The 12846-nt window shown below is 45.3% G+C and overlaps 1 protein-coding gene across 6 annotated transcripts in view; it reads left to right on the plus strand.

The window, feature by feature from the left end:
- The window catches only part of TSPYL5 (TSPY like 5), a 55603-nt gene that overhangs the window by 31318 nt on the left and 11439 nt on the right, over nt 1-12846 (plus strand). For 2 of the 6 annotated variants that reach the window (XM_086695264.1, XM_086695268.1), the window contains exon 2: nt 10316-11211. The exons of 2 other annotated variants lie outside the window; for them this stretch is intronic. The gene's annotated coding sequence lies outside the window, so the exon portion shown is untranslated. Of the gene's footprint in view, nt 1-5408; nt 6419-10315; nt 11212-12846 lie in introns of those variants that run through there. 2 more of the 6 variants (XM_086695263.1, XM_086695267.1) reach the window with 2 other exon arrangements.

A 12846-nucleotide genomic window follows, 5' to 3' on the forward strand; every position in this document is an offset into this window, starting at 1 on the left:
GGGAAAATAGCTTGGCATGCTAGCATCAACTCTGCCCAGAAAATTGGGCTCACTTCTCACTGTATTGTTTCCAAGCCATTTTGGCTTTATCGCTGAAAGAGCGACACCCTGAGCCTTCCCATTTCCAAAGGGCTTACAAAGTCATTCCTTTCTCTCCCTTTGGCTTAAAAAGCCTGACCACACCATTTCTACTGAGGGAGACTGGGAAATAATTAAATTAGCAATAATAACTCAATAATTATAAAAAGTCCTCCTTAGCCGAGAATGGTTGGTGAAAGGGGGCCAAACATACAAACAAAACCACACACACAACAAAATCCCGGTTTGTGATTTTGCCCAGAAAATTAAATTTGTTATAAAAGCTTTTATAAAAGTAAGTTAGACTCTAATCATACCAATTATCAGCTAACTCTTAAAGAATAAATAAAACAAACTCTTTCCATGGGAAAATTTCCCAACAAAATGAACCTGATGGCTAATACTAAATTTTTCACACCTAACTTTTGTAGCACACTCCCCAGAAGAGTAATTTTTACAAAATGCTTGAGTGTTTTATCATTTTCTCCAAGGGCCACTATAAAATCTTTCCCATTTAAGTTGTTTCCTTTGAAGCAACCCTGACTTTGCTCGTCTCTCTTAATTTGGGAATTGGCTACCTCTGCCTTAACTTCTTGGTCAGTGCTTTGCTGACTGAATCGAGCATTCTCCAACATCACTTTCACTGACCTCATGAAATCCCTCACCTTGTGCAGGATTTGCAATTTTATTGTGCCATCCATTTGCATTGTGTTTGCAAATATGGTCAGATATTGTAGAGGTCAGGCCATCAGGAAGGGGCAGGCTTCCGTTTTTGGCAGGAAAGCATATTACTTAATTGTAAGGAGGTCTAGGGTGGAGCCCAATATCATACGTACTCTACTTGAGCAGTGGATAGTTTTGTGCTATGAAACCTTTGCTTTCCGGTACCAGTCCATAGTTTGGGCACTCATATATGAACATTCCAGTAACAGGGCCCTCCCTCTGTATCTGTACAGTGTCTCAAAATTTATGAAGCACTTTAACATTTAATTTGACCTTCATAGCTGCCAGGTGAGGAACCATCATTTTCTGGATGACCTTTCTGAGACTCATAAAGGTTAAGTGACTTGCCCAAGGTCCCATGGGGACTTGAGAGGCAGAGTCAGGGCTGGACCCCAGGGCTGTATTTTTTTGGTGCTTTTATCTGGAAGTTCTTCATCTAAGCACCGAGCAGAACAACCGTAGACCCTGAATGGAGGCCTAGAATACACAGACCCCTGAATGGGCCCCCTAATTCTGGCTTGGTGCATTCTGCTTAGGCAGGAGGCCTGTGGGAGGCAGAATCTGATGCACGCTACTCCCAGACCTAGCTCCGTATCAAGGTTGAAAAGCCCCATTAGCGAAGCTCATTTCTAAACTTCGCCAAAACCAAAGTGAGCTCCTCTGCTTGCAGAAGAGTCGCCCTGGGCATGAAACTCTCTCTCTGGTCCAGAACTGCCATTCGGCTCACCTTGGCAACATCATCTCAATTAGGGTCAACAACCCTCTTAATTATGCACGATTCCTTAAGCAACGAGGTAATGCTTCATTCATCAGAATTTTATCTCCTAGTTATACCACTAAGAGTCCCTTTGGTCTACTCCACTCAAATTATCAACAAGAATAAATCCGAGAGTTCAATATTACTGCAGGGCCATCCATTCATTAGGGCTCATTTTATTAGTCTCCTGCCGTTTGGAGCTGCCAGGAAGTGGGCAGTCTGCTGGCAGCGAAGGCTGAAATGTTACAATTAGCTACGCAGGCACGGTGGCCAGGTGGGCTCTGAGGCGTGCCAGGGAGGGGCAGGGTGGCCCTCGGGAGTGTCCCGTCTCTTTTTCTCTAATCGCTTCTAGCAGGCAAAACACACTCCCTCCCATTTCATTCCAAGGATGCGAACCGGAGAGGTCAAGGGCTCCCAAGAATCATCTAGTTTATTTCTCTTCCTCTAAATATTTCTTTAAAAAAAATTTTTTTAGCATTTATTTATTTTTGAGAGACAGAGAGAGACAGAGCACCAGCAGGGGAGGGGCAGAAAAAGAGGGAGACACAGAATCCGAAGCAGGCTCCAGCTCTGAGCTGTCAGCACAGAGCCTGGCACGGGGCTCGAACCCATGAACCGTGAGATCATGACCTGGGCTGAAGCTGGATGCTTCACTGACTGAGCCACCCAGGCGCCCCTGTTTCTCTTCCTCTAAAGCACTGGCTCCCATGTCCTGGCCTGGGACCCGGGAGGACAGAGGGGTTACTGCATCAGTTTGGACAGCCGTGAGTGTGTCCAGCACTGTATGCACCACAAGTTTTTTAAATGTTTCCAGATGCCTCTAGGATGAATATAATAAACATTCATTTAAGAGCTATGGGATTTACAGTAGTTGCATCAACAGCCGTTTGGGGGCATCTTCTCAGCCTCCAACGACTCTTTTTTTTTTTCCTGAGAACTATGTTCCTTCTCCCAGTAGAAACTGGCTCCTGGCCCGTGTTTATATCACCTGAGCCCCCTTCTTCCCTGTCACGGCTAACTGCACCTGATGCCAGTGCCTTGACTATGCTTACCAGACCAGAGTCCCCCTTGTAGAACTTGGAACTGGGATTCATAGATAGCCTTTGGGTGCACGTGACTGGCCGGAGGTGATGTGTACCTGGTTGCTGTGGGACGACAGCGCCTTCCTGGGTTAGGTGTGGAAAGCGGGCATGGGTGCAGGATGGGGCGGGGGGGTGGGTGGTGCGAACAAACAGAGAGAAGCAGGAATCCAGGCAGCCACAGTAGGGTCCTGACCACTCTCCAGCTCCAGCTGTTTTCCTCCCAGAGGTGTGGCTGTCCTGGCAATCCTTCCAGGACAGTAAAGCTGATTAAGGTGACTTCAACCAAAGAAACTATGACAAAACAGTGACTGCTAGATAATCTGTGGATACTAAATATATAGATACTAAATAAAACTTCCGATGTGGGAATTTGTACCTATTTTTATTTTTACCTATTATAAAGTTTCCTTAATTCCTTTTTCTTTAAATAATTTTTTAAAGTTTATTTATTTATTTTGAGAGAGCCAGAGAAAGAGAGAGAGGGAGAGAAAGAATCCTAAGTGGGCTCTGCAGGGTCAGCAGAGAGCCCAACAGGGGGCTTGAACTCACAGAACTGTGAGATCAAGGCACTTAGCTGACTGAGCCACCCAGGCGCCCCTCCTTAACATCTTAATAAGAATGTTTTAGAAAAATGATGTCCTCTGCTTTGCCTGAAAATGTTCTACAGACGGAGATGCATATCTTACAGGAGAACACCCGTGCAAAGTGCTCAGCTTGGCATTCTCCGCAGAGTTCGTGCTCAACAAAGGTTAGCAACCGTTTTCTTCACCACCCAGAGACTTCTGACCAGTCCTCACAATGTCCAGGTCCGGAAGCACCTTTCTCAAGTCTATTCTGCATTGAGAATGCATAGAACTTGAGCGTGTCCCCCTCACCTTGAAGATCTTTGCAGCCCCAGTGTAGTCCCCTGTTTGTAGGGTCAGGAGGAGGATGCACTGGGATGGGTTGTGGGTGTGAGGTGGTCTCACAAGCATGACGTGGAGAACAAACTGAGTTAAAAATTCCCCGGCTCGCTCCCAGACCCACGACTAGAAGCTCCGGGGAGGAATGTGAGCGGCTGCATCCTTAACAACGCCCCCAGGTGATTCCCATCATCAGGGAAGTGTGGAAAACACTGATCTGTCGGGGTTATAAATCCGTCTCTAAGTGGACGAACCACAGGTCTGAGGAGATGTTTTAGGTCCAGAAAATCATATCATATTAAAACATATGGGTTAAAACATCTTGGGGTTTTTTTTTTGTTTTTGTTTTTTTTTTGTGTTTTTTTTTTTTTTCCCACAATTACCCAGCATCCAACTGCCCACCTTCTTTCTCCCTAACAGGGCCGAGATTTTCATAGCATTTTCTTCTTCCCCACAAAGCCCCAGTACTTCTGGGAAGCTGACCCCATGCCCAAAATCAGTACATTCCATTTCCTGGTAGTGTGGTCACATGACCCAAGGTGGCCTCATCAAGGGGAATTTCAGGATGGTTGCTTGGAAGGGATGGCATACTCTAAGGATGCAAGGCCTGGAACCACAGTGGCTATTTTGCCACCACGAGGGAGACAGCTTTCAGATGGCTCTGATCCCCTGGAAAGCAGAGTAGAAAACAGAGAAGAACTCAAGTCCTTACTGGCATTATTAAGGTACCAAAGCTCAACTTATCTCTGCCCTCTCTGTTTGTGGGGCCAAAGATCCATCTGCTTCACTCTCCCAGTGCTTTGATCATGCTTCTAATGTCTGCTCGTCTACTTAGTTGTTTGTGGGACTCCGTTCCTAGACTCTGCATCCTCTGTCAGAGGATCTTTATTGTTTTCGTACTTTGTTGGGCATTTGGAACTTGCAACAAAGAGTGCTACCAGATATACTTCACAAGAGCTTTGAAAAGCGGTTACGTTTATTTCATGTGTTGACGCGTATTGGTCAAGGCATGAAATCCTCAGGTGATCCCTAAGCAAGAGGGAGTGGATCTGAATTTCAGCAAGAGGGATTTACGTTACAGACAAGGAAAACTTTTCGTCTCATGAACGTTGTGAGGTATTTAAAGGGATCGTCCAGGGAGGTTTTAAGACTTTCCTATTTTGCAGATTAAGAACAAAAAAAGCGAATTTTGTAGGATAACTTCAGTGTTGTCCTGCAGAGCAGTGGAGGGACAGATCAATTATCCTCACTTAGGATCTTTTCTCCGTGATTTCATAAAGCCGTCCAAACTTTGTTCTGGACGAGTTTCCCGATTTCGGTTATGAAATCCATCATCCCGGCTCTCCCGGAGCCGCTCAAATGACACTTTGCAAACATTCCCAGGGGCAGACCCGCCCAGATGCCTCTTCTGGGCTGCTGGGGGATGAAAGGGTTCGTTCTCTCCCTGGTTGTGACCGACCAGATGTGTCACTTGGCCAGCCAGGAATATTTTTATTGCAAGTATGCCGTTTCCATTGACGGCAATCCCAAAACTGTTAAGACAAAAACAGAAGAGAAGATCATATTCTGGTTTGTTTGATTTTCTGATGTGGACTTGATGAGACAGGCATTATTTCAGGGCCTTAAATCTCTCCCACTAAACCGTCCTACAGCGTCCAAAGCCCGCTCGTTTATACAATGAAAAAGCAGTGGTGCAGTGGAGGTGACTTTGCAAGGAAAGAGATTTCTTTTCTTCTTTTTTCGTTTTTTTCTTTTCTTTTCTTTTCTTTTCTCTTCTTTTCTTTTCTTTCCATTTTTCTTTTCTTTCCTCTTTTCTTTTTTCTTTTCTCTCCTCTTTTCTTTTCCTTTTCTTTTTTTTCTGTACAGGCTGCAACAAGGACCAGAGTGCTGTTAGCATGTTGGTGAGGCAGCCCCCAGGGCCTGGCCCAAGAACGTTCACTCATCTGTTATTGGTCGCTGACCACACTTGGCACAGGGCAGTCGGAGTTGAACCAGACACTGTCCCTGCCACCAACAAACTCGCGGCCTCGGAATGGAGTCCTCGAAACGGCCCACGAGGCCGTGAGAATGTGAACAGAGCGCCGGGGGTGTGGCGAGGCCAGCCCAGGGTCTGCCCGGGCCAGGCTCCTGAGGCCAGCCTGCTTGGCTCTTAGCGGACACCATCAGCCAAAGAAGATGGAAAATAACTCTTGTGGGGGAGTTAAAGCTATGGCCTCGTAGGCCCGACTCTGCTGTGTTTTACCTTAAGCCAGTCACTAAATTTTCCTGAGGTTGTTGCCTTAACAGTCAAGCAGAGCTTATCAAGCTTCCCCACAGAGTGCGTGAAAGCGCTTTATAAACCAGAACGTGTGTCCGCAGTTGAGCCACCCAGTGAGGCTGGCAGGCAACAGAATCAAGACGTGTCACCATGAAGAGAATGTGGGCTGAGGGGACGCACGGAGTGAGGCGCTGAACTCAGGGAGAGATCAAGCGCGTCTCTATGACCCTGAGGGCCACTCCTCAGGGATAGAGACTATCGCGGGTGTCTCCTTTCAGCTTAAATTGGCAGAAAAACGCAGGCTCTCCCGGATGCTGGGGTCAACCATCTCTGGGGATGGGAGTCAACAGTCAAAATTCCAATCCCACATCCCGGTCTAAAGAAAAGACTCAATTCGTCTGCTTGGTGGTGATTTTTTCCACTCTCCGAAAGCTCAGTAATATTTGACAAACCAGGCTGCATCACCATGGAGACGTGAACCGGCTGGCGCTTTCTCGGGCGGCACCACATAGGTGTGGAGGATGCCTGACTCCGTGGGCCAATTTCAGACACCGTGAAGGCCTTGATTTCTTACTTCTTCCCTTCCTTGCCTGCTTCACATTTTCGGGGGAGGGGCCCTGCTCATTAGCATACACAATTCCTTTAATGAGGATAATATCTTTCATTCCCTAATTTGCTCTAATGGCTAAGATTCCATTGTCCCGGGGGGGCGGGGGGGGGGGAAGGGTCACTTTTGCAGAGATCTAAATGCATGTGACATCTTTCGAGAAGGATTTTGGTGGCTGGAAGGGTGTGAGAAGAGGGCCCCAAAGTTCTCAGTGCTTGGAAACCCAGGGCAGGGCCCCTCCACCTCAGCCCCCCCGACAGAACAAGAAGGGAGCAGAATGGCTGCTGTGAACACGTTGGTCTCTTCATAGCTTTCCCCAGGGCTGGTGCCGTTAATGGTGCCTGAAATTTGTGGCAGCCACGTGTCTTCGGTCAGAAGATTCCAGTGGTGGGGCTAGTATCTTGGTTTTCAAAATGGGGAAAAATGTAAATTTTGGGGAATTCCTGGGTTTACTGCTCATCATCACCTATATTCTAGAATAGATTATTTGGTAGAGATTTGTGAGCCCCTTTCAAAAGAAAGTCGTGCTCATGACTTACAAGCCAAGGCTCAGTTAGGAATTTATAGCCTGTAACTCATCTCCTTCTGGGCAAGGGCTGTGTACAAGGGAAGCAGTGAACACACATTTGTTAAGTAAATGAAGGCAGATGTGAGGTGGTCTATAGTAATAAAAATATATCCTAATGGATAATTGGACATAAAAAAGAAAAAAATATTGGAGGAATAGAAAAAAATGTAGATTAAGAAGAAAGAGAAAACAAATAAATATTTTAGTCTCTAGACGATTGAAAGACTGTAAATGAGCCTGAGGTGTAGCTCCAAGGGTCCTGAAAGCATTACTTACTCTAAAAGCATTAGAGTAATTGTTAGACATCTTATTCTCTCAATGTTTGGAAAAAAGTAGAAAGAAAGAAAGAAGGAAAGAAAGAAGGAGAGAAAGGAAGAAAGAAAAGAAAAGCAAAACGAAACATAGACTTACACCCAAATAGATGTTTTTAACTTTTTTCCCTGGCATTAAATTCTACATGACATTTATTGCATGAAAATTGTATTTTACAAAGAACCACAAGCAATGCAATATGTTTCAAAAGATATAGAAACGTTCTTCAAATAGACCCTCTAATAATGATTCTCTATAAAAGCTGAAGGCTTCACATTGAGTCAGAACTCAGTTAAGATATTTTTGCAGGGAACTATTAAAATATAGACCAAATAAATTTGTTTAGAGACACTAAAGAAAATCCATAAATAAAGTGTCCTTTCGTGCCATTCTCTCAAGTCTTCGATATAAGGATGGAGGTCTACATTATATAACACTAACAGATACCAGACATATCCATATTCTGTGCCTGTGATGAGGGAGGGAGCTAAATCCTTTAGATACCAGACATGCGGAAGCAAATTGAATATCATGTTCAAAAATCTTAGGAATTTGATAAAAATTCTCACCCAGAGAGGTAATGTGGTATCGAAAATAAGAGCCCAGGATACAGTGCAGATAGATTGGGGTTTCAAAACTTGGCTCAAAATCACTATGTGACCACCTTGGCTGAGCTACTTAACTTTTCCTCAGCCTCAGGATTCTATTTGCCAAAATGTGGATAATATGCCTTACTTTGAAGATTGAGTGAAAATTAGATGACATAGTGCATTAGTTTCTATTAGTTTCAGCTGCAAGTAGCAAAAACCCACAAATAGCAATGGCTTAAATAAGATAGATATTTATTTCTTGCTTGTGTTCTAGACCAGGGACCGGGCTCCTTAGAGCTTGCTGCTCTACCACAAGTGCCTCCCATTCCTCAGATAACCTCATAGTCCAAAATGGCTGCTGGAGCTCCAGCATCACTTTTGCATTCCAGCCAGCAGGCAGGAAGAAGAAAGAGAGTGGGGCACACCACTTCCTTTAAAAAAAACATTTTCAGGGGCGCCTGGGTGGCTCAGTCGGTTGAGCGTCCGACTTCGGCTCAGGTCACGATCTCGCGGTCCGCGAGTTCGAGCCACGCGTCGGGCCCTGGGCTGATGGCTCAGAGCCTGGAGCCTGCTTCCGATTCTGTGTTTCCCTCTCTCTCTGCCCCTCCCCCGTTCATGCTGTGTCTCTCTCCGTCTCAAAAATAAATAAACGTTAAAAAAAAATTAAAAAAAAACATTTTAATTTATATCTCTCTGGCCAGAATTTTATCACATGGCCTTACCTAAGGTCAAGGGAAACTGAGAAATACCATCTTTAGAATTTTTTTTTAATGTCTATTTATTTTTTGAGACAGAGAGAGACAGAGCATGAATAGGGGAAGGGCAGAGAGAGAGGGAGACACAGAATCTGAAGCAGCTGCAGGCTCCGAGCTGTCAGCACAGAGCCCAACACGGGGCTCGAACTCACGGACGGTGAGATCATGACCTGAGCCAGAGTTGGACGCTTAACCGACTGAGCCACCCAGGTGCCCTGATAAATGCCTTATTAACTTAGGGCAGGCTGGTGTCAGATTTAACCTCCAAAATATAGGACACCCAATTGAATTTGCATTTGGGATAAACAATGACTACTTTTTTTAGCATGAGTGTGTCTTAGGCAATATCTGAGACATATGCTTTTAATAAGAAAATTTTCATTGTTTATCCAGAATTCAAATTTAACAGAGTTCTATATTTCATCTGGCACTCTAGCCCAGTTAAAAAATCAAAGGTCTCATTACTGAGGTGGGGGTGAAGAATGACAGCTGGGAACAGCCAGCAGTCTCTGCCACAAGCATGTGTGAAAGTATGTTTCACAGAGTGGGTCTCCAGTAAATGTCTGTTCTCTCTCCTTTCCCTGTGAGGCAAGGCCAGAGGACAGTCTCAAGGGTGACTTCGAGTAGAGCCAAATTTGTTTCTGAGGCTAGTTTGAGCATGTGTACCTGGTTTCGAGCTGAGAGATCTGTGCCCTATGCACGAGGGAGACAATTCTGGCCTGAAAATTAACAAAGCACCGTTCTTTTTAGTCACGAGAACACTTGGTCTCATCTCTGCAGAAAGTCCATTTCTGAGCACATCTGTAAGTTGGTGGACCGACCGACTGAGGTGGCTTCGAGGAGGGAAGGAGAGGCCTGCAGGGGAGGGTGGGGCGGGGAGGCATCGGTCCGTGGCTTGCCTGCCTGCCTGCCCTTCACTGCACACGTTTTCACTTCAGCGTGGCTGATGTGAGATTGCTCTCTCTGACTGTAGTCACCCAAACATTTCAGCTTCTTCTCAAGGCCACCTTGAATCCCTGATCACAAAGCCGTGTCATCAGTGTAATGGAGGAAGTCTCCCAATGCTGTGGCAGAGAAAGCATGAGCTCATTTCAGTTAATAACGGAAGTAAATTATTTGGGTTTCAGGTAAAATCAAGTGGAGATAGGACATAGTTTTGCTTTGCAGCACTGAGAATTAGAATCTACTTTGTCTAAAGACCGTTCTTGCCAGCAGTATTGTGTTGTGGGCTTTGATGACGGGTTATGTGCCCGTGCCCTCACTTTGAGAATGGCGGATTTGCTCCGAACTCAGGTTTTTGGGTTGGCACTAGCTTCTCAACTGGTCCTCTTGTGCCACTCTCCTTGCCCTCTACCTGTGTATCCATTCTTCACAGAGTAGGGAGTGATCATTCTAGATCATACCTCGGTGCAAACCCTACCTGAGATCTCTGGTGGCTTCTTGTTGCTAGACTAAGTTTCTGGCCAAGCGGAAAAGGCCCTATCCAGCCTGACTTTCTTTTGATTCTCTGGACACACTGTAGTGGGTTGAAAGGTGGCCCCTAAAATGTATGTCCACGTGCTCATCCCGGGAACCTGTGACTATTACTCTATATGGTAAAATACGTGATTAAGAATCTTGACAGGAGAGACATCTCCTGCACTACCCAGGTGGGCCCCAAATGCAACCACTTGTATTCTTACAGGACAGACACACAGAGAACGGGAGGAGGCAATGTGACCACAGAGGTAAAGACGGAAGTGATGTACACACAAGCCAAGGAGCACTGGAGCTACCAGAAGCTGGAAGAGGCAGTGGATGGATATTCCCTTAGATAAAGCATGGCCCTACCACCTTGAGTTTGGACTTTTGGCTTCCAGAACTGTGAGAGAATACATTTCTCAAGCCCCCACATTTACGGTCATTTGGTACAGTAGCCACTGGAAACGAAGGCACCTGCCATGATGATTACAAATCTACTGGTTCTTCCTGTCATTCAAGGCTCAGCTTAAATGCCACCTCCTCAGATGTACCTCCCCTGATTGCCTATCTCAGGATGGCTCTGTTGACTCCTCATTTATTCTTTGGGTTTTCCCAGAAGGAGGGAGTGGTCAAGCAGTTGCATACTACTACAAGGAGAAGAAAGATAATTATTGAGAGCTGAGGATACGAGGGGAGCAGGGACTAAATCCAGGCCATTGGACTGCAGGGCTTGTGTCCTCTCTCACCAAGCTGTACTGCCCCTCGACAGTGTGAAACAATACTGCTAAATGGCTGTGTGACAACATAGGATATATTCTTTTGTCCCCCAATATACTTGCAGAATTGCAGAGACCCTTGCTGCATTTTACCCCCTTACCTTCCTCGACAGTCTCATCCCTCCTGTTGAGCTTGTACACAGGGGCAGAGGAAGCAGAAATGGGAAATGATTGCTCACTTTCACCCACATGACATAGGCATTCTGAAGGATGAAGAGAGCGAGACAGGGCCGATGGCTATTAAACAATCAAAACCGATGGTCCACAAGGTGCACAACTGGACACGGACTTATACCTCGGTGTGCTATTTAGGAGTGGCGATCAAATGCGTGTTATCAACATGTTTGATCTGTGTATTTTCCTCTTTGCTTCAGCAGCTCACCCCAATTATTCCTGGAGAAACAATATTCCTGATCTGGGTTCCTCACAGATGACTGACAGAGCCATTGTTTCAATATTGGCATTGATATGTCAGAGTTAACAGATGTTTTGCAGATATCAAGCTCAGAAGAATGGCAAATTGGGTCCATCTATTTTGTAAGATAAGGGGCAACAAGACGGCCTTGGGAGTCATCTCAGGGATAACTCAGTTAGAAGTTATGAGTTATAGGTATGCCGAGATGACCCATCATTTTCATAGACTGGTACTTGTAACGAGAGGACACAGATCTCAGTGATTAGAAACTTTGTGGCAAATTAAATATGGCCACAAATCCTTTGACTCTCTTTCCATTGAGAGATGAGATCCAGTTTCTCTCTCTTTGAATCTGAGCTGGCCATAGTGTCTTGCTTAACTGATAAAATCCAATGAAAGTGATGTTCTGAGATTTTTTTTTTTTTTTTTTTTGAGTAGGCTTAATGCCCAGTGTGGAGCCCAATGCAGGGGTTGAACTCACAACCCTGAGATCAAGACCTCGAGCTAAGATCAAGAGTCAGAGGCTTAACAGACCAAGCGACCCAGGTGCCCCGATGCTTTGAGATTTCCGAGGTTAGCTCATAAGAAGTGTTGTAGTTTCTGCCTAGGGGTCTTGGAACGCTCGCTCTCAGGATGTTCCCTCTTGGAAGCAGGTTCCGTGCTGCCAGAAACCCAGACTATATATAGGTGCTCGAATCAAGCTTACAGGCCACAGACAGATCAGCTGCCAGCTATTGGGTGAGCCATCTTGAACATCCACACAGTCAAGTCATCAGAAAATTACATCCCAGCTGACATCTGGCTGCAATTGTATGAGAAACCCCGACTGAGAACCACCCAGCTGAGCTCAGTCAACCCATAAAGCCATGGGAATTAATAAATTGTGGTTTGAAGCCACTAAATTTTGGGTGACTTTCTATGCAGCCATAGATAATTAGAGCAGAATTTGGTCCCTGGAAGAGGTAATGCCATGCTAAAAACTGAAATCATGGGACACTGGCTTTGGGATCAAGCAGGAAGTTGTTACTGGAGGCTGGAAGAAGGCATCCCTTGTTTTGTTATGATGGATAATTTGGTACACTGTTGCTTGTGGTAATGTGAAAAACAGGAATACACCTATGAAATAGCAAATTTGGCCAGGGAGACATCCAAGAAGAATGTTCAAAATGCCTCCTGGTTTCTTTCAGGCTGGTATGATAAGGTATGGGTATAGAGAGATGAGCCCTAGTTGAAAGGCACAGAAGCAGACTTGCTGAGTTTAGGAGTCAAGCTGTTTCTCATCCCCAGCCTCTCTAGTTGAGAAAAGTAAGACACGGTGTGAAGGTATTGATCATCTCAAAGGTATGGCCGTAAGATACTTGTTATACTTTACAAAGTTTTAAGACTATGGCTCATAGACCCACTCAACTGGACAGAAGAATTTGGAAGAAATTTGGGGGTATTGTTTCATACACCGGACTCTCAGCCCAAGGCAGAAAGCGGCCTGTCTCTGAGACAGAAAGAACCTCACACTGATGTTCAAAGCATCATCATATGGATGTGTTCAGCAGAGTTTTATTATTC

Source organism: Puma concolor, chromosome F2 (genome assembly GCF_028749965.1).
Source record: "Puma concolor isolate L17-30 chromosome F2, mPumCon1.1.hap2, whole genome shotgun sequence".
NCBI lineage: Eukaryota > Metazoa > Chordata > Mammalia > Carnivora > Felidae > Puma > Puma concolor.